The sequence below is a fragment of the Ahaetulla prasina genome, chromosome 1, assembly GCF_028640845.1.
Source record: "Ahaetulla prasina isolate Xishuangbanna chromosome 1, ASM2864084v1, whole genome shotgun sequence".
Classification (NCBI taxonomy): domain Eukaryota; kingdom Metazoa; phylum Chordata; class Lepidosauria; order Squamata; family Colubridae; genus Ahaetulla; species Ahaetulla prasina.
The window spans coordinates 154,276,213-154,298,911 of NC_080539.1; the positions used below are offsets into that span (position 1 = coordinate 154,276,213).

General features: G+C 41.9%; 1 protein-coding gene across 3 annotated transcripts in view; it reads left to right on the top strand.

Moving 5' to 3' along the window:
- The window catches only part of E2F6 (E2F transcription factor 6), a 31,395-nt gene that overhangs the window by 2,940 nt on the left and 5,756 nt on the right, over positions 1-22,699 (top strand). The window contains exon 1 of one of the 3 annotated variants that reach the window (XR_009154638.1): positions 20,323-20,482. The exons of 1 other annotated variant lie outside the window; for it this stretch is intronic. The gene's annotated coding sequence lies outside the window, so the exon portion shown is untranslated. Of the gene's footprint in view, positions 1-20,322; positions 20,483-22,699 lie in introns of those variants that run through there. One more of the 3 variants, XM_058178575.1, reaches the window with a different exon arrangement.

The following is a 22,699-nucleotide window of genomic DNA, read 5'->3' on the forward strand; positions in this document are numbered from 1 at the left end:
ACCGGTTCACTGTGCATGCGCACTGCATGCCAAATGCGTACATGCACAGTGCGCACCATGCACCAATGCAAGGTGCACGCAGTGCACACCAAAAGGAGGCATGGGGTAAGCTGAACAGTGCACGGGGTGGGGTGTGATTAGCTGTGGTGTGCAATCTTTTTTTAACCTTTAAAAGCGTTTTTTACAACCTATTCAGCAGAATAGGTTGTTAAAAAATGCTTTTAAAAGGTAAAAAAAAGGCTCTGCCGATCACACGGGAGACAGCTGTAATCGTCGGAGTCTCTTTTTTACTTTTTTAAAGCATTTTTACTACAGCCACATATCACTCCACCACTGCCGTCATTCTTTATCAGCTTGATTTCATCAGGGAGCAAGAGTTGGGCTGGGGGAATAATCAAGAGGAAGGATGGCAACAAGATGCCACAGCATGTTGATCACAGGAGGGGAGAAATGCCAAAAGTTAGGAGGCAGGACAAGACAGGAGTTTCCATCAATAAGTTTTGTAGTTCCAAAACTCTCACACCGCTGCATTTCTTCTGGAGGAGATGAGCTGATGGCTAATCAAATTAGCTTCCAAGCCTTGTAGTGCTGCATCCATCACAGTGCTGCACTAGTTGCATGTGAAAAGATGCTAAATAGCAAGTGGGAGGACTTGTGTATTTTTGAGACAATCCATTATTGAATTCTGGCTGTAAACCCAACTCTGGTTGTAAGGTAACATGAATCGCGTTACCCAAAGTTATTGTGGTGTCTCAGAGGAGATATCTCCTTGCCATGGATATGTATGTTTTATGGTGACTTACAGCAATATTACCTCATCTTGGTGAGAAGAAAGTTCATTCTGTTAGGTCCTGCTTATGCCTGGACATCTGAGATGAAAAAAAGAATGGCTGATTCCTTAACTTACATGCCACTGCAATTAAATTTCTCATAACAATAAAAAAACTTCATATGGCACTGCATTTTAGGCAGTGCAGGGTGGAGATGGTAAGCCCAGAAATGTTCTACAAACTCGACGCTGTAGCTCCATGCTAATGTTGGCCAGATCTAAAATCTCATATATTTATAACTTGTTATCTATGTGCATATTTTCCCCCATTTTAAAGGGAGTTCAGAACTTTTATAACTCCCAAAGACGGCAATTCTTAAACAGCCTGAGGTTTTCTTAAGAGAAATCTTGCAGTGTTCTCTGTTCCATTTCCTTTCCTCCAAAATTTCAAGGCTTTTTAAACAGTAAGGTCAAGTGTGGTGCAGAGGAAAGATTGTTCTTCTATCCCCACTCTTGCCCCAGATTCTCACACAAAAATGGTGGTTACTCACTGTTCTCTTTGCTTTTAATTTCTGGAGATAGATGTGCCAAAAGAAGACATTTTGAACACCTGAGGGAAACCAATTAGATGAGGAGAGTACACTAACTATTATAAATGGCAACATAGGTACAAGCCATACTGTCTCAAGACTCATTTAGGATTCCAAAATAATACCTGAAGAACATTTACTTTTTAGATTCATGGGCATAATTTGAAATACCAAACTGCCTTTGTCTCTTCCTGACATTTCCTAGTGTTGAATAGCTCTTTATAAAGCTCTTTAACAAGTTTATTCCCCAAAAGAGCAATCACCAGTAGATATAATTTATAATAGTGTAAAACAGATTTGTATGTATTACCTCATAGGTGAATTTTCTAACAGAATAGAATATGAATCTTACAATCATCACAATAATATAGCAATCACTTTTATCAAAACTGAATTTTTTTAAAAAAAAATGCTGATTTGGAAAAGAAAAATTACCAGAGAGACAAACATTTACCAAGTTCTTAGTCAGTTGTCAATTCCAATAACAGAAAGATAAAAGTAAGTTCATCTATCTTCCAAAACTATTGAGCAAGCATGATGTCACACTATATTTACAAAGAGAAAGTCAATTTGTGATGGTGTGCTTGAAGTCTCGGGACACTATAAACTTTGTAATCAAAATAACTGCTTTGTGAGAACAGCAGACATGGGAGTGTAACCAAGAGACCAGATAAACAACATGGCCAGCTTTTGTTTCTTTAAAAGAAAACTGATCTGCAGAAATCTACCCATTTGTTCTTTGTATGAATTAAACTCACTCTAGATCAAATTTATTAAAACAAAAGCTATGAGACCCTTTCCTCCCCCTCCAAAAAAAGACCACAGTCTCACATCAGCCCTGATCCATGTAAACATTTGTCTGCATGAGCATAATATGAAACCATGAACATAGGTCAAACATACTGTCTAGTGCTCTTCATGAGCCAAAATCATGAGGTTATGATGTGCCATCCTGCCTGCCTATCTACCAAAAGGATTTTATATTCATCTAGTTAACATTCTCTTAATACAAGTTCCTCAATGAAAGATGCAAGCCTACTTCAAGAATTCCACCAAAGAAAAATTCACCAACTTCTAGGATTCCACACACTCATGCTATTTTTATCATTAGAAAGTTTCTCCTAAATTTGCCAAAACCAGCAGCTTTGCAGTCTCAACTCATTTACTATAATCCAGCCTTTTGGAAATCTGCTTCTTTTTCTGCTACTATCCTGCATATTTGAAAGCAGCTGTCAAGTCTTCTCTTAATCTTCTCCAAGATACATACATGCATAACATTTTTGCATAGAAGTTTGAAAGAGACCGATAATGATGGAGACAGCTTTATTCTTGGCTGGTGTCATACCCATTGCAATATGTTTTGGCTGCATTCTGCCTATTTGCTGTAAAGTACTTCACAGTACAAGTAGTCCTTGACAGTTCGCTTAGTGACTGTTCAAAGTTACAACAGCACTGAAAAGAGTAACTTATGACCGTTTTTCACAGTTATGATCTTTCCAGCATCCCCATGTGATCAAAATTCAGATGCCTGGCAACTGGTTTGTATTTATGATCGTTCACCCCACACATCTCTCCAGGACCCACACCACTTGGGCCTGATCCCCACACACCCATCTCACTTGCCTTTTGAAATTTCTGGGCCCCATGTTGGGAAAAGAGGGCAGGCCACAAGTCTCTGGCCCATGCAGCACACAACCCGGCCTCCATTTCCTCCCTGCCCACTTGTGGGCAGGGAGAAAATGGCAGGTCCCAAACTGTTTTGTGTTGCTGTTTAGCAAGGTCAGCACAGCGCTGTGTAGACCTCATCAAGGCAGCAAAACAAAGCGGTTTGTCTCTTGGCCATACAGTGGTGTCCCGAATGAGGCCACCGTTTTTGGGGGTGGTATAAAATGGGGGCTGCTTCTGGGATCGCCCCATTCAATCACACAAAGAAACAATCCATTGCAGCAATCTGGAAGACCTTAGAGGTCTTCAAAGACAAGTGAGGAGGGTGTTTGGGCGGGGGGCGGGGAATTAAACCTACAGTAAGAACCTGGTGGGAGTGGGACCCAGTGGAAAGGCCTATGGGGACCCAATGGACAGGAAACAGAATATGCGGTGTCTTCTAGTGTGGGGAACACCTTGGGGGGGCAGGGATGGCGGGCCTGAGCCCATCCTAGGGCTCTAAGGGCTTCCCCCACCCGAGGCATCCCATACTCCACTTAATGACCAGCACATGCATCTACCGATTCATTGGGGTGACCAGGCAAGTGAGAATGCTTCCCCTAAGGACTCTCGCAACATACGGTCTTAATGAGCAGGCTCCATTACAGTCGTATCTCGAGAACTACCTGCATAGCACCCTTGTGATAGCCTAACTCTTCGTAGTGCAGCCAGTTTCATCATCTAGCTGGGTGGAAAGAAACCCGTTTGTCTGCCATTTTGCTTGGGATGCTCCTTTTGTGTAACTGCCGTTGAGAAATCAGGATGCTGACAAGAGAGTAAAAGGTATGGAAACCATTGTTTTCTATTCTTTCTTTCGTTCCCATTTTTGGCTCTGCCTGTTTTTTCCATTGGGGATTTTGCAATTTTCCTCTTTCCTTTGTTATTTGTCTATTTTTCTTTGGTTGTTCCTCATTTTTTTTCATACTGCCCTCCTTGCCATGTGTCTTTTTACTTTCCCCTCGTTTTAAAATCTTTTTGTTTCCTTGTCCATCTTCACCTTTTTTTGTAGAGGGAGACCTGGCAACACCTGGCTGATCTTTTCTAGATTGAACACCCAGCAGAATTGGAGGAGAGATATCATACTAGAATTGTTTGCTTGACTGAGCAATAAAAATAGAAACAGAAATTTTGGAAGACAGCAGCAAGCCATTTCTGTACCGTTGCCATGAAAACTACAAGGCTGTATATTTGACCCCAAAATTGAAGGATAAATTATTTTTTTATTTAAATCTGAGGGTTTTCTTACTCCTTGAGGTGGCAGAAGAGTTGTAAAAATGAATGAGGACAAAGCAATTCTATTTAGATCTACTTAGAAGTATCCCTGAATTGAATTGAATTGCAATCATAAAATTGCAAATCTAAGAGTTGGGGGAACGGGTTGAGAGGAAGACAGGACTCACGCTAGCATTCTAAATTAAAATATTTAATAAAGGTGGGATAAAAATAAAATGCTTTCAGTTGTCCCCTCAAGCAGCAAACTATCTTGGATTGGTAAACTAACCTCTTATTGTTTCCTCACCTCTTCCACTTGGGATAGTGAACATTGGGCCTATTTTGAGCCATTATGAAAAGAGTGCAGTGGCAAGGCAAACAATCCAGGTAGTCCTCAACTAATGACCACAATTGGGACTAGAACTTCAATCGCTAAGCAGTGCAATCATTAAATAAGCACCGGATCTAATGACCTTTCTGCTGCTGTCATTAAAATGAATTACCTGTTCGTTAAGTGAGCCCACCTTCCCCCACTGATTTTACCTGGAAGATCCCTGGGAAGGTCACAAATGAAGGTCATGTGACGCTGCAATGCTGCAACCATCGTAAAACCTGCCAGTTGCCAAGCGCCCAAATTTTGTTCACTGCAATGGTCCCAAAGTCACTTTTTTCCGTGCTGTTGTTACTTTAAATGGTTGTTAAATGAATGGTTGTAACTGGAGGACTACCTATGGCCTAAATACATGGCCTGCTGCTGAACTCTCTTAGGGCATCTCCAAAGTGAATGTGCAGTTGTGATTTTACGCTTTTTATTATTGTTATTGCCATTCTTGAAGAAGGTGTTTGGGTTTTTGAAGTTATGGATTGGCGCCATTTTTCTAACCCAGGATCAGGAAAGGCCCATCTGCAGAAGTGCAGAAACAAAAAAGTGAAAGCCTTCAAAGAAATCAGGAGGGCACTTTTAATAGATACACAAGTCTGGGGACAGTTTTGTTCCTGGACATATGATGCATGTGGCTCAACATTGGCAATTTCAAAGGCTTGGGTACCTGTTTTTTAATATTCTCGGTCAAGATGTGTTTTTTCAATGTTTATCAGCTGTGGAATTATCTATTAGCTGTCCCATATGACACTGAGCAGGTCAGGTGGTAACATCTTCTGCACAGAACACGGAAATTAAAGACAAGTACATTAATTTTTTGGAACTTCTATCAGGAATACCATACCAGTTAAATTTGGAACTGCACTTCTGTGGCGTTTTATTTGCCAGGATAGCAATTTAATTAATGTATTCTTGTACTTGATCAGATTCCACTCACAAAAGAATCAGATGAAGATATATATGGCTCCTCAAATTTAGTGCCACTATTTAATGGAGATGGAGGGAGGAAGGGAAACCCTTTAGTGACTAGAGGACGGTGATACAGTGGTTAGAGTGCAGTACTGCAGGCTACATCTGCTGACTGCTGACTGACTGCAATTTGGCAGTTCAAATCTCATCAGGCTCAAGGTTGACTCAGCCTTCCATCCTTCCGAGGTGGGTAAAATGAGGAACTAAATTGTTGGGGGCCATATGCTGACTCTGTAAACTGCTTAGAGAGCAGTTTAAAGTGCAATGTTTAGAGTAAAGCACTGTAAAGTGGTATATATGTCTAAGTATACCTGCTTCCATGAATTCTTGTGACAGCAGGTGTTGATGGTGGCCAATGTTTTCTTTTAGATGTCTTTTGACTCCACAACTCAGCCAAAGTCCTAATATTCCCTGGAGATTCCCATCCAAATACAAATGAATCCACATATATTGCATATATTGCATTGTCCACATCCTGGAAGGTTTCTGCTCCACCTTATCCCAGTCAAGGCCTCCAGTTCAGGCAATCCCTTGACACTGGGAGGAAAGGGCTTGTGCCAACAGAGTTGGGGACAAGAACTTGCTTAGCTCCAGTTGGTCAGACAGGTCTGCTGTGGGACCGTCTCTTTCTGTCTGGTTCTGGGGCTTGGTACCTGTTCTACAAGATGGACTGGCAGCAAGGAAGACTGGCTTCTGCAGTCACCTTGTCCTTTTTAACTGGGTTGCTTGACTCCTTCACAGGCGACCTAGAAATGGACTGGCCCATCCCTGCTTTAGAGATTGTAATTAGAAATGCAATTGAAAGGAGTCAGTTCTTGCATTTTCCTGCATAGCGGGCAATTCCCTTCACAGTCATCTTGATCCTCATTTCGTGTCGTAATATAATGTTCATAGGATAGTGTATAGCTGTGGGGTCATTGGTGCTCTCTGAGCTTGATGATTTTCTTGCAGATATTTCATTATAGCACAATCCTTTCTCTGTTTCCAGCTCTTCAACAAGACAGGTTCAAAATTAGCAGCTAGCCCTGAATCTTTTGTACTTCTTTTATTGTAATCATTAAATGATTTCAACAACTTTTCTTCTTTTGTGCTAGCATTGATGATTTATTTTGTTGTTTTGAATGTGGATTAACTGCCAAGAAGAGTGAAGATATGTAAAAGAGGCTTGGATAGGCTTCTACTTCACTGCAATGAGGCTGTATAGTACTATTCCAAGTCTAAGATCCTCATATTTTCCCAACATCCCATATCATCAAATAGAACAACTCACCCACCCAACAAATCTCAACCTTTAAATACCTAGGAGTGGTTTCACAAGTTTTCGGAGCCCAAAATGCCCATCAGGATTATGTATCCCAAAGGGCACAGAAGTCAGCCTCAGCAATGAAGTTCTTTTATTTTAATCCAAATAGTTCATTCCAGCTGTTCTTAAGTTATTTACAGTTTTGCCTAGTTCAATTAGATTTCTACCATGAGACGGCAACATGAATTCAGAAGAGCTTTATCCTTGGCTCATTTTAACCACAAGTACACAGTTAGAAGGAAAGCACAAGAAAATCTTGTCAAACCATGGCATCTTTATGAGGCAGGTGCAAATTTTTATGAGTCTATTATTTAAGAAAACCTGCAGCCTGTGTTTTGTTATGCAGCCAGTTCTACAGGAACATGTCTTTGCAATTGATTTTCCTCCTTTTCACAAAATTCCCAGAGTATTCTTACTCATTTTACTTACATCACCTATTAAGCAACACAGACATGTTTTCTTTAAGTGCTGCTGAGTTTTGTTATGTGGCGTGTAAATTCCACCTACTGTGAGTCTTAATGGTTAATGGTTATGCACTGCTTAATATACTTTTTTTTCTGACTGTGACCATAATGAAGTCTAGCCTAATCTAATCTTAGGATAATGACAATCTGAACATGTTTTAAGCAAATTTATTTAAAGATATGATTAATGTTTATAATTACATAACACATGTGTCTTTCCAACTGCAGCCCTGAATTGTAAGAGGAACATGCTAGAAAGAGAAACACAAACTTTTTGGTCTCTCCAGACTTGAAATAGGGATAGGTTGCAACAGTTCAGAGTTTTTCCTTCTTTTTATGTTGTGCTAATATATCTTCTCGCTTTCAATTGCTAGCAAATTCCACTTTTCTTCTCGTATGTGGGTCCTGAATATGGAATTAAATGTAAGAAAAGAGTTTAATGGAAAATTATTGCAGTATTCTCAGCAGATGGTTAGATGCTTCCCTGGAGGTTTAAATAAATATATTCAGTTATATTAATAGAATGCTCGTGCTACAAATATCAGAAAGAAATATGCTACGTTTGGCAGAATTTCCCTGTTATAGAAAAGAATGATTACAGATAGCAATGTAAATAGATTTAACAGGAACAGAAGTTCCATGGATCCCATATGCTAATTTTGTTGAACTATTTCAAATGAATCAAATCAGATTCAGACTTGAATCTCTTACTATTTCAAGAGTCTCCAAAATCAGATGCACTGGAGTTGTATTTGTGTATTAAGTACCTCAGTCTCTCTATGTCTGCATTGAGTTCCCATATGGGGAACTAATTTCCAGGTAAGAACAAAGAGTACTGTGTCCTGCTAATAACCTGATTCCCCAAGCAGGAGACTGGAACAAGTTTAGTCATGGCAATGTGTCCAAAATCAGTGCATCTATAAAATTATGCTATTCTTTCCTTGAAGCTCTATTACTCTATCACAGAAAAATCACATGCTAGTGCAATAGATCAAGGGCATACATGCTATGCCAAAGACTAAGTAAGAACAGAACAAAAATTAAATTTTGATTTAATTTAAATTAAGAGCCATGGTGGCACAGTGGTTAGATTGCAGTACTGCAAGCTACTTCTGCTGCCTGCTGGCTGCCTGCAATTTAGCAGTTCAAATCTCACCAAGGTATTCAGTCTTCCATTCTTCCGAGGTGGGTAAAATGAGGACCCAGATTGTTGGGGGCAATAGGCTGACTCTGTAAACCACTTAGAGAGGGCTGTAAAGCACTGTGAAGCTGTATATAAGTCTAAATGCTATGCTATTGCTATTAAAGTGACTCCTCTGTGTTTTAATGTACAGATCTCATATTAAAAATTACAGTTTGGTGAGACATCAGTTTTTGTGAACTTCAGTGATAATTTCTCATTCTGGGTAATTTTTAATTGTAATAGAGAGGAAGTTGCAATGAAACAAACCTCCAATTTTGATTACTTCAATTTTATCACTGACAGAAGTAATATCCATACCTATGAACACTGCATATATCGTGATCATGAAAATCACTTCCCTGGTTCAGCTCCCTGGGCCCCATCATTGTATATACCATATAGCACTGCATCCTGATTCATCTAAGGCCTTTCAACTCCATGGTCTATATGTCGTGAGATTAAGAGCCAGAAAGCATATGCAGATGCATTTGTCCACATCCTATATAATATATACATTAACACCTCAAGGAGAGACAGTGGGAGGGAGGAAGGAAAAGAATGAGTGATGAACCTAGTTTTCCTACCCTCTCAACAATTCTGCCTCCAGACTTCAAGTTTCCCATAGTGGGTGACCCTGATGTCACCATGCCAAGAACAAGCATTACAGGCAAATGTCTGTAGTTCAGTCATTTCTGGGGGATAAAAAAACAAAATTATGGCCACCGAGCAATTTCCCAGTCAACACACATGCAATTTGGAGAAGTAATAAATATTGAGATGCTAGTCTATAAGACTTGCACAGCTATAACTATCTGCTTTTATAGGAAAAAGAATCGAAGTACAGTCTCAAGGAGCATTTGTTAGGAGATGAGCTCAGAAGAATGCAAAACCAAGGCCATGTCAATAATAGCAAAATTGTGGATAATAGGATATTGATATATAAGAAAACAGTGATTCTTACCTTTTAGGATGGAGTGAATTACTTACTACCCCACTCAACATAAGTGTGTTTATTGAAGTCTTTTTTTCTAGATCTGAATTCATTATTCGATTTAACTACACTTCTGCTTTATACAATGTGCCACCCCAAGAATTATCTTGTGCATAAAACAGAAACATTTAGAAGTCTGAGAGAGAGAAAATAGCACAAGTCTGCCACCTGGAGTGACAAAGTAAAGTTTTCAATACAGCCAAACAATGACTGTGGTATCATGCAAAGGGCTGTATGACACACCTTGCCACGTACATCAAAATCCTATGGTATATCTATGGGCATTTCACATGGAAGCCAACGGATCTTTCCCTCAAGATCTTTCCCTCAAGTTGTTTAATTTTGCAATACAAAAGAAGAAAAAAAGGGGGGCGATGTAGGACTGATCTCTGCACAAAAGAAGGGATGGACGAAGTGAGTACTGTCTTAAAGGAAAACAACTATTTAATCTTTCTTTCATATTCAGAGGAGTTGTTCAATTTAACAATGTATTTATTTGGCGTTGGCGCTGTTCAATCACCTTTCAGAGAAGGGAAACAAGATTCTACTTTGATGTTTTTGAAGGAGTTCTTTAGCAAGGGCTTCCTTGCAAGTTAAATATCTTTGAAGGTGCCACTGGTTCCTATCAAATATGGATTCTTTTTTTTTTTTTTTGTCCTGTCCTGAGCTCATGCAAAATACAGGGCTGACCAGAAATCAGTCAGTGCATCCCATGCGAAGCTCATGTGAGTTTTGGGAAGATGAATTTATTAATTAACACTAAGACCAGTGGTGGGATTCAGCCAGTTCGCACCTATTCGGGAGAACCGGTTGTTAATTTTCTAAGCAGTTCGGAGAACTGGTTGTTGTAAGAAATCTTATTTTGTTTATTTCCACTTAACAGGGCTAATCCTGTAAGGAAGGCAGGAAGGAAACATTCTGGTCAGGGGTGAAATCCAGCAGGTTCTGACAGGTTCTGGAGAACCGGTAGCGGAAATTTTGAATAGTTCGGAGAACCGGCAAATACCACCTCTGGCTGGCCCCAGAGTTGGGTGGGAATGGAGATTTTGCAATATCCTTCCCCCAGGAGTGGGGAGGGAATGGGGATTTTGCAATATCCTTCTCCTGCCATGCCCACCAAGCCTAAAGTGACCAGATTTCAGCGATGACAAAGCGGGACACCATTGACCGGGGAGTGGGGGTGGGCTGCGCATGCGCGCTGAGTCTTGCCACCTGCCTGAAGGAGGAGGAGCGGCGACTGCTTCTCCGCTCTTCCAGGCAGGCTCGGCTCTCCTCTTGGCTCTTCCAGGCAGGCTCGGCTCTCCTTGGCTCTCCTCTCGGCTCTTCTCTTCCTCTCGGGTGAAGTCAAGCGGCGTCTCTCCTCCCTCTCATGCCCCCTTCTCTGCCACTCCCCCTTCTCCGCCTCCTCCTCTTGCGTTGCCGCCTCCCATTTTCAGAATTGGGACTTTTTGGAATTGCCGCAGGACACGGGACAAATTATTAAAAAGCGGGACTGTCTCCCAAAAGCGGGACGTCTGGTCACTATAAGTCCAAGCCATGCCCACAAAACTGGTAGTAAAAAAATGTGGATTTCACCACAGATTCTGGTATTGTTTCTAGCCTAATCTTTATTGCCCTGCTTACAGAAAGTGTCTCTCTGGTTAACCCATATTACATTGTAACAGCTAAGGCAAAGTGCCCATCGACGTGAATGACATTGAGTTGGCCACGCCCATATGGTAACATGACCACCAAGCCATGCCTACCCAGTTGGTCATTAGGGCAGAGAACCGGCTGTTATATTATTTGAATCCCACCACTGGCTAAGACTACTCTATTTTTTCTGGATGTACGGTTTTCCATTGGAAGGAGGCCTCTCTTCACACCTCCTGGAACTTTCTCCTCCTTCCTGTAGTGAAAGAGGCCTCCATTTTTTTTAAGGAACAGCTATGCTGCTTCCTCTGCACAGTGGCTATAGGCAGTCCTCCACTTATAAGCATTTGTTTAATGATCCAAGTTACAATGGCACTTGAAAAAAGGTGGTATGACCATTTTTCACACGTATGACTGTTGCAGCATCCCCATGGTCACATGACCAAAATTCAAATGCTTGGTAGCTGGCATGTATTTATGATGGTTGAAGTGTCCTGGGGATCACCTATTTGCGACCTTCTGACAAGTAAACTCAATGGGGAAGCCAGATTCACTTAACAACCATGTTACTTAACTGCACTATTTAACAACTGTGGCAAGAAAGGTCATAAAATGGCGCAAAGCTCATTAACAACTGCCTTGCTTAGCGATGGAAATTTGGGGCTCAGTTGTGGTCATAAGTAGAAGACTACCTGTATCAGAAGGAAACTGGTACATGCAGAATGAGGACAGAGGGGATGTCACCTGGTGGTTGATTGTTTTGCGCGTGCGCACACACCCACCCACCCACACACACACACTTAGCCATCTAGAGCAGGGGTCTGCAACCTTAAATACTCCAAGAGCCATTTGGACCCATTTCCCACAGAAAACACCGGGAGCCACAAAACCTGGGTGGGCGTGGCCAACTCAGTGTCACTCACTTCCACCAGTCACATGACACACCCCCACAGCCACGCTTACCCAGCCGGTCATTAGGGCAGAGAGCCAGTTGTTAAAAAAAAATCGGAACCACAAAATCCTTTTGACACATCTCTCTCTCCCCTCCCTACCCCCCTCTCCTTCTCTCTCTGTATTTATGTCTCTCTCTCTCCCCCTCTCTCTGTATCTCTCCGTCTCTGCCCCCGCCATCCCCCGCCATCGCCCTTCTCAGGCCAGGCGAGGAGTGACTAGGAGGGGAGGGCCAGCCAGTGGTGGGATCACCTGACAGGGAGCCACAGCAGAGGGCTCCAGATCTGCAGGTTGCTGACCCCTGATCTAGAGAGAGGCTGACCAGCTCAAAAGATGGAATTCTGAAGATGAGGATAATGACTGTATGGAAATATTAAAAATATTTTTAAAAAATATATGACATTTAAAAGAGGCAAGTGATGTTAAAAAATAATTAAAAGGCAGGAGAAGGGAGTTCAGGATGCTAACCACACTAATGATTGCTTCCTTCTTTCTGCACTCCAAACAAGGTTACAGAGCCATGTCTTCATGCCTTTCTGGAAGGCTATGCTAGAGATATGTTTAAAATAGAACATATTAAGAGAATTAACCAAGACAAGGCCTGCAAGAAGATATATATATATATATATTTAAAAAATAGCTAAATTCAAAAGTCACAAATTATGAAAAATTATTCTGAGGCTATTCTAATGTTTGCTTGTCACTAAATTCCTTTGTTGATTTCTGTTTTCTTTTTATTATTATTTATTTAATGTTACCTTTTTGAATCCTAATTTAATCCTAATACAAAGCGTGTTCATCCCGACCTGTAACCAGTCCTTCCACACCTGAAGTGATACAAAACGAAGAGGAGGAGGAAGGGGAAGAAGGAGGAGGAGGAAGAAGGGGGAGGAGGAAGAAGAGGAGGAGAAATCAAAGCAGCAAAAAGTTTATTCATTTATTTTTAATCTCCTGCCTTTTCCTTATAATCTCTTACTCTGTTCTGTGCTTTTGTAATATTGCTCACCTGATTGGAAGTGCCACGATGGGCATCTATGTATTTCCGATTATTGCATTATTACGGCTAAAAATGTTCTTCGGCATATGTTCCTACTCTAAAATGGTATGTGTCTTAAGTTTAACTTTTACAGTCAATCATATGAAGAGGGCTAACAAAAAGGGAAGAACTTGATTTCTAAGCTTCAACTTTGTGGATTTTTCAAGATGTAAATCGCTGCATCAACAGGTGTTCGTCATAAGTGAAAAGAGAATGAAATCAGGGGCTCCATGTTCAATACCCGGAGAGGAAATGTACCACAAAACAAGTACAGGATGTAAGGCTGTAAAAACTATGTGTTATGCTGAGGCTCATAATAATCCAAGTAGTCTTTTGAGGTATGACTATAAATGACTCCAAATTACACTGGCAAAATCATGTCATTGGTTAAGCACGTCACATGCAGGCCACATCCACCCCAGTTCCGTGAAGAGGAAAAACGTTGCAAAAGATCATGTGATGTACTAACATGATGCGGCGAGTTTGACACCTGTGCTATATCGTAATGAGAGAATAGACAATGTCAGCAAGCCTATGACTTGCTCTTTTCTGCCCAATAAGATTGTGTGACATATTTCAATGGTTGGCCAACGTTTTCTTTCACATTTATTTTGAGAAAAAGTAAAGGAGGCATTTCTGGGAAATTATACTTCCAAGGATTTTCTTCAGATCAATTTTTACTATTAATCTTATAAACTCTAACTAGATTTAACTAAAATCAATATTAATCTTGTGTCTAATCCCTATAATTCTTCTAAGAAATTATGATCTCTCAAAGCTATAATCTGGAAGGAACTATATTAAATTTTATTTGAATTCTAAATATTAATAAATTTCTGGATATGTTGCTACTTGGAAATAATCATAGCATAGGCCAAGAAAAATCACTGGGATATACATTCGTGAAAATGGTTCATTTTTACCGGCTCTACTTCTGCAGCTAGCAGCACATAATAAATTGTTTTCTGTAAAGTTAAATCAGGCTGATAAGAGCTAAAACTAAATTTCCTGGGGATTCTATTTATTTCTATGTTCATTTATGGGGGGGAGGGGCATGTCTGTGTTGAAGTCAGTGTAAGAGAAAAATAGCAGATTTCCAAAGGCTACATGGTTTGCCAAATTGAATGCATTTTTAAAGTATATTATTTCTAACGTTCTACGTCAGTGATGGCTAACCTTTTCATTATTGTGTGCCGAACGTGCGTGTGCACCCATACCCATAATGCAATGCGCATGCACCCCCACCCCATGCGCACGATCTGCCCCTGCGCATGCACATACACGCATGACCCCCGCACTCCCCCCACCCCGTGCATGCGCACGTGACCCCTGCGCTCCCCTGCCCTCCACCCATGCACATGCGACCCCATGCATGCACGCATGACCCTCTGCACATGCATGCACATCTCCCGCATGCGCCCCACCCCCGTGCATGTGCAGCAGAGACCTGAAAATCAGCTGGCCGGTGGGAGGCGCACATGCATGTGCGGTGGAGCTGAGTTGGGACGATGGCTCACGTGCCCGCAGAGAGGACTCTTCATGCCACCTGTGGCATGTGCATATATTGAAAATGGTGAAGTCCACACGTTAAGGGACCGATGTCCTGGGGTTACGATTTCAAAGCAGCTGCTTGTCTTTGCTTATTTGCTTTGCCATCTTTCCAGAAGTCAAATTCACTAAAAATCAACATAGCTCCTCATTTATGTAAAACAAAATGTTTCAGATTTGAACATAACAGGCTGTCTCTGTATAACCAAACAAGAAGAACTAGCAGCACATCCTGTCTCTGGCCTTCACCAAACACATCAACTCTGAGGACAGATGCATTAAGTTCACAAGGGAAGATATTAAGGAAAACAGTCTGGCTTTCCTGGAGAGATCAGTATTTATATTTTGATTCTCATTGCCCACTGGAGCACAAAATAGGAGTGATCAGAACCCTACATGAGTGGGCTGAAAGTTTGTCTACCAGTAAAAAGGGAAAAGGAAAAGAACCAAAATATGTCAAGAAATCTGTCAGAACTTGTGATTATCTTGACTCCTCATCAAATTAAAAAAAAAAGACCCAGCAGAAGCTCCTCCATTATAGACAAGAGGACAACAAATGTAGCAACATTGTCATTTCATATATGTTGCAGGAATATCTGAAAAGCTCAGTAGGATTTTCAACCAAGACAAATACATGTAGATTTTAAACCCAAGAATACACAAGTCAGAAGCTTGTGAAACACCCAGACACAAAGTGAGCAATGTGATATATGCAATACAATGCAGGGAGACATATGCAGATTTGTACATTGGTGAAACAAAACAACCACAAGTGCATGCCACAATATAGGACATCAAATCCAAATAAAGAGATAAGAAGATAAATCCCCAAGTGGCTTCAAGAGCTCTGAGAGAGAGTGTAAACAACAAGTGACTGCAATGAAATACAATCCTTCCATTTCCCTTCCCACAGCCCCATCAAAACCTATTATTCCATCTTCCCATCATCCAGTCTCAAGTGTCAGTATTTATCCTTCCATCCCCCCCCCCACCATCCAATCTCAACTACATGTCCATCTCCCCACACACACACACCATCACAACTGATGAAGCTTCTTGGGAAGCTCAAGCGTTCCTTGAGATGTGAAACTTTTTCTTCTTCTCCCTCAAGGAAAAACAATCCAGTTGCCTTTTGAAGAAAAAAGCAACTTTGACTGAGAATCTCCACAGACATTTAGCCATACACTTTGTGATGAACGCCCTTTGAATGGTGCAGGAGTATGAACGGATTTACAGAAAACTTGCAGATTACAGGAACCATTTGGACTTCAATTTGAGATGCAGACAATACAGCCTCAATCCCATCAGCCTACGGCGGTGTTCAACAGTGAAAGGCTATGGGACAGAAAACCTCCTACAGAAAGCACAGCTCCAACTTCTTAATGAAAGAATTAGATTAATTTTACAATTGAGGTTTTGAAAGAGAGTGGAATACAAACTTCAAGAGCTGAAATCACTTCTTTCAACAGAAGTATTGGCAGAGGTCACAGAATTTAGAGAGAAGGCACAACTCTGGCATAACATAACAAGGGTAAAGAAAGAAAGAAAGGCAAATGTCCCATCCTACAGTTTAGACAAGGACAAAAAACAGAAGAATCAATCCAGATGAGTGTGTGACATATCTCAGAGAACTGACTGACAGGTGAGAAGTCCGTTTGACAGAGAATCTACGCAAACAGAAAAGAACTGAAGGACTGAAATTTGCAGTAACACCAGAATAGCTACCAAATGTAGATCTCCTCACAGCCACAGAGTCAGCCATCAGGAACAATAAATTGGCAGAACCAAGGCAGAACAATTATGAAGGTATCCGACAACCCTTGCCAATGCCAAAACACCCCCCCCAACCTCACAGTTCAAGAAAGGAGAGCAGTGAAAACCCTAGGAAGAGACCCAAATATCACCAACTTGGCAGCTGATAAAGGAAGATGCACGGTTATCCTGAAACAGATGACTGCAGTGCCAAGATGGACACTTTTCTAAAGGACACTGCTACATATGAGACTCTGAAGAGAGATCCTATCAGCAGTTACAAGAAAAAGATCATCAATTTCCTGCAACAACTACTGAAGGACAACATCATTTACCCCAGGGAAGCCACTCCATGCATAGAACGGACTCCTCAAAATCCACGAACAGGGAACTCCATCATCAACTGTGTCACCTATAACACTGCAAAATACTTAACCCCCTTATTAGCTCTTCTGGTTGACATCAGCATCGTTCACATTAACAATTCACAGGACTTTGTCAGCAAGGTTTGTAAACTAAAATTGGATCCTGACAAAACTATGGTTTCTTATAATGCGACTTCACTCTTCATCTGCATTCCAACAACTAACATTTGCGAACCAGTAGGGAAGGTAAGTGAATTCCACCTCTGCTGCTAGCTGTTGTTATCACAGGCCAGAGATAATGTCCATCGAGGAAGACACTGCTGGTATTTCTGGGCTCTCAACTTCACTCCATGTTTCTGCCATGTTTTACCAGGGACCTCTGTGATTTACATTTCCTTCACCTACACTCGAACGTTGCCATGTCAGGTCGTGGCTGGTGCTGCCTCCTGATACTGGCAGTCATTGGGCATGGTTGCAGTGTGTGCAATGTACCGTGACAAATACACAGTTCGGCACTTCGGAAATATGGTCATTTGGGCCCTCAATTGACCCAACAGACTATTCCCCCTGCTTAAAATGGACATTTGAGAAGGAAGGACTCACTGGAGAAGAGCCTAATGCTGGGAGAGATTGAGGGCAAAAGGACGACAGAGAATGAGGTGGCTGGATGGAGTCACTGAAGCAGTAGGCATGAGTTTAAATGGACTCCAGAGGATGGTAGAGGATAGGAAGGCCTGGAGGAACGTTGTCCATGGGGTCGCGATGGGTCAGACACGACTTTGCAAGTAACAACAACAAAATGGACATTTATAAATATATAACATTCATTTTATATCAAATACGTATTTAGTGAAAACATTTTAGTGTCCATACTACTAGCTATATTCATATAAACTGAGTCATGATGGTGCCATTATTTAATTCATACAACACACCGAATCTTAATTATACAGGATGGGTTTATGTAACAATTTGGATTTGTGTTTATTAGCTATAGCAATAGCACTTAGACTTATATACCTCTTCACAGTGCTTTTACAGCCCTCTCTAAGCAGTTTACAGAGTCAGCATATTGACCCCAACAACCTGGGTCCTATTAGCTAGTTTGAGGGACAGCATATGATATTGTGTTGAGACCTCACCATACATATGCTGCCCAACCCATACCAAGTTAGGGAAGTCTTGATGACCTATGATAGCCTGAACTGTTTTTTTAAGTTATTGTTAACTGAATTGGGGAAAAAAATAACAAAAATATAAAAGGCTTGTCAGCAGCCACCTTATGCTCACTTGTGCCTTGCTATGATGTGGGGACAGTCTGCCATGAACTGTGAGGCAGGGGAATGAAGGGAAGGAGTTGCTTAGGAGAAAACAAAAGTAGAAGCCACCTCAAGACCCTGCTCCAAGGTCACCCAGCTAGGAGAAAGAGGGACCGCATACCAACCTGGGCTTAGAATGGAAACATCTCCCAGGAACCTGATTGATGGGCAGTGAAAGGCAGGCAGGGGCGGGAGTAGAACTTAAGTGATTTTGGATTGCGAATCTCAGTTCTGACTTTGCATTACTGCTTTACACTTGACCTGTAATGAAATTATCTCTTTCTCAACAAATGGAGCTAAGGATTATTTTTTTTTTTAGGATTAAGCTGTTACAGCTCTGACAGCAGAGGTTGGTTTCAACAGGTTCTGACCAGTTCTGACCAGCGGAAATTTTGAGTAGTTCGGAGAACCAGTAGTAAAAATTCTGACTGGCCCTGCCCCCATCTATTCTCTGCCTCCCGAGTCCCAGTTGATTGGGAGGAAATGAGGATTTTGCAGTAACCTTTCCCTGGAGTGGGGTGAGAATGGAGATTTTACAGTATCCTTCCCCTGCCACGCCCACCAAGCCATGCCCACCAAGCCACACCCACAGAACCGGTAGTAAAAATTTTTGAAACCCACCACTGTCTGACAAGAGCTGAGCGCCCTGCAATGGGTTTGAGCACCCATTTCTTGCCCCAGCTTCTGCCAACCTAGCAGTTTGAAAACATGCAAATCTGAGTAAATAAATAGGTACCACTTTGGTGGGAAGGTAACAGCACTCCATGCGCTTATCCTATAGTCATGCAGGGGTCCCCAAACTTGGCAGCTTTAAGACTTGTGAACTTCAACTCCCAGAATTCTATGCTGGCTGGAGAATTCTGGGAGTTGAAGTCCACAAGTCTTAAAGCGGCCAAGTTTGAAGATCTCTGTGCTAGTCACATAATCCAGGAGTCTTCTGACAATGCGGGCTCCCCTCTGCTAGGAAACGGCGATGAGCACTTACCTAGTTAGGGTAATCATTACCCGGTAATGAAACGTTTGCAAGAAAACTTCAGAGAGCACCAAGAACCCCTCACTTCAACCATGAGCTGCAAACATTCTCCTTCATTCACAAGCCTTCTGATTCCAAGCCCGCTTTCTTTATCCAAAAGTTAAAACAAAACAATAAAATAACAACACTGCGTCCCCAATAACAAATGAGTTCATTTCCAAACATCGTTTGTTGTCGAAAAGCTTGTGTAACCTTTATTACCGGCTAAGACATGCAAGCAAAAAAAAGAAAAGAAAGAAGAATCGCACGTACATATTTAAAGAATTTTTTTAAAAATTTAAAAAAGCAAAGCAAACCAAAGGAATTTTAAAAAATCATAACGAGAGCATTCTTTGAAGCAGTTCTCCCTGGAGAAACCTTGAAAACTCCTAACTTGGAAGAGTCCCGCAGGCGAGGCGAGATGGCGGCGGCAGCCCCCAGACCCGAGCCCGACCCTTGCCGCCCATAGCAGAGCAACCCTGAGCGGCTCCTCGACGCCTCCTGATCCGAAAACCAAGGTCGGAAGGGGCGCCTTCAACTCCTCCCGTTTTGCCCTGAGCATACGGAGGTTCTCCGGGGGTTAAAGCAGGGGTTTCCAACCTTAGTAACTTTAAGGCTTGTGGACTTCAACTCCCAGAGTTCCTCAGCCAGCTTCGCAGCCTGGTTCCCCAATTAGTCTCGAAGCTTTGCTGGCTGAGGAACTCTGGGAATTGAAGTCCACAAACCTTAAAGTTACTAAGGTTGGAGACCCCTGGGTTAAAGAACAGAACAGAACAGAATTCTTTATTGGCCAAGTGTGATTGGACGCACAAGGAATTTGTCTTGGTGCATTTGCTTTCAGTGTATATAAAAGAAAAGATACGTTCATAAACCTCCCGCTCGGGAATCCGGCAAACGGCACGGCCCAATGAAAACGCCATAAAGCAGGGGTCTCCAACCTTGGTCCCATTAAGACTTGTGGACTTCAACTCCCAGAGTTCTTGAAGTTGTTGAAGTTCTTGAAGCTTTGCTGGCTGAGGGACTCTGGGAGTTGAAGTCCACAAGTCTTAAAGGGACCAAGGTTGGAGACCCCTGCTATAAAGCGGCAGCCGAAGAGGCTCCCCGGAGGAGGAGCAGAAAGCAGGCGGTGCTTTGCTGTCTCTCCCTCTTCCGCCCCACCTTTATTGAGGCGGAGAAAGGCCAAGAGCGCCGCCGAGGGAGAGGCTGGGCCAAGATGGCCGCCCTGGCGTTGGGCCGGAGCCCCGGCCGAGAGTAGGAGCGGCACCTGCGGCTCCCGTCACCTTCCTTGGATTTGCTACCAGTGAGTGAAGCAGCGGGTGGGCCAAAGCAGTCCCCGGGGCTTCTGAAGGCCTCTCTCTTTGCCTTGCGCGGATAGGAGAAAGGACCGAGGTGGACTGGCTTGGCTGGGCTGGGTGGGTGGTTGCCAAGGCGGCGAGTTGGGGGGAGCCCCAACAGGCGGTGTCGGGGCTGAGGAAGGAATAGAATAGAGGAGGCTCGGAGAAGAGGTGGTCGGGAAGAGGAAGGAAGGGCCGGAGGAAGGCGCTTTTGAAGGCGGCTCTTTCGGCTTCTCTTAAAGGGGCCTTGAGAACGAGATTAGGGCGGGGCGAAGGGAGGGGAGTTCCCGGGCTCCGTCTGCCGTCTGAACCCCCTTCGCGTTTTCTGGGGGTTCCTCAGTTCGTCTCGAAGTTCGAGTCTTGGGGGTCCTCGGGCCCGATGGGATAGTGGGGCAGTCGCCCTTGGTGGTCGGCCCTCAGAAAGATACCGGTGTGTGTGAAACGCAATGAGGAATTTCTCTTTGCGTTATTAGCCAGGCTTAGTTCCTAGAGGTCCAAAAGCGTTGGGCTTGTTGCTACAAGTCGGTTCTCGACTTAACGACGGTTCGTTTAGTGACCGGTCAAAGTTACAATGGCGCTGAAAAGAGTGACTTATGATTGTTACCCTTACAGACCCTTGCAGCATTTTGATCAAAATGGTCAAAATTGGGACGCTTGACAGCTGATTTGTATTTATGGTGGTTGCAGTGCCCTGGAGTCAGGTGATTCCCTTTTTTGCTACCTCCCGACAAGCAAATTCAATGGGAAAGCCAGATTCATTTAGCCACCCTGTTATAACTTAAACGCTGCAATGGTTCACTTAGCAACTGTGGCAAGAAAGGTCGTAAAAGGAGCAACACTAATTTAACAAATGTCTTGCTTAGCAACATAAATTTTGGGCTCACTTGTGGTCGTAAGTCGAGGACTACCTGCATTGGCTGCCAGGGTCCAGAATTTTGTGACTGCAGAGTTGCTGCAGTAGTTGTAAATCCAAGGACTGAAAGTAAGTCATTTTTTTTCAATGCCATGGTAACTATTGTAATGCTATTGGTAAGCCTTTTAATGAATTGAGTGGTTTCTGGGTGGTTTGTTTTTAACTTCCGCTTAAATCTTTTAACTCTGTGAGAGATGCTCAGAGAGGAAATCCTTTTTTTTTTTCTCCAACCCCGATTTTTACTGAGGTGCCATCAAGAGGTCAGCATTTTGTGTTGAGGTTCATCTAAGATCTGCAAACCAATGCCTTTTTTGTTTTTATTTTTTTTAATACATTTATATGGTTGCTCATCTTACTGAACATGGCTCTGGTCAGTGTACAAAACCAACAACTTATTGCTTGTATCATATCTTTCTGGAAGTGATTCAGTTAGGAAGTAGAAACAATATGCATGAATGGGAGTGGTAATCTTTTGAGAGACATTAGATATTTAATCATGTGTTTTGATTGGATGTTGGAGGACTTATTTTGAGGTAACAGGGTAATTATGTCAAGGGAAAATGTTGTTGTGCTGTTTTTCTTTAAAACTTCTCTTATCTACCAAACACATCACATTTGCTGTAAGATTATTCACATAGCCAGACTATCACGAGATTAGTTTTTATTGTATTTGCACACTGCATCATTCTTTTGTGCTCTTAAATAAAGTACTAGACACTACATAGACATATACAAATATTGAAAATGAAGGTGAAGAATAGTTATGGGTAGCCATAAAATAATGAAGGTGGAGCCTTTACAAAACTTAAAAATTCTTATTTTCTCATTAACATTTTGTATTGATACATATGTATGTATAAAGTTTTAAAAACAACTAATGCAAAGTAATTATAATAAGGAATGAAAAAAATCAAAGAAAGCTAAAACTGCAAGAAAGAAAGAAAAGCTAAAGGAAAAATAGAATAGAAAAAAAAATACAAAGAAGTGGTTTCCGATCTTTATAGCATTTATAAGTACAATTATAAATTTATCTCTTTAAAGTTATCTTGTGACTCTACCCTATCTAATAATCAAAATCATAAATCATACATTTATTTTTTCTCTTTTATGCAAAAAGTCCATCAGGGTTTCTAATTGGCAATGTAGATATTATTTTTTCTCTGATCAAACAGGTGAATTTGGCCATCTCACCTTAAGGATGACGTCATACTATGGCAATACTGGATCAGAAATGTCAGTAAACAGCACCTGTTGATAAAACAGCACAGCA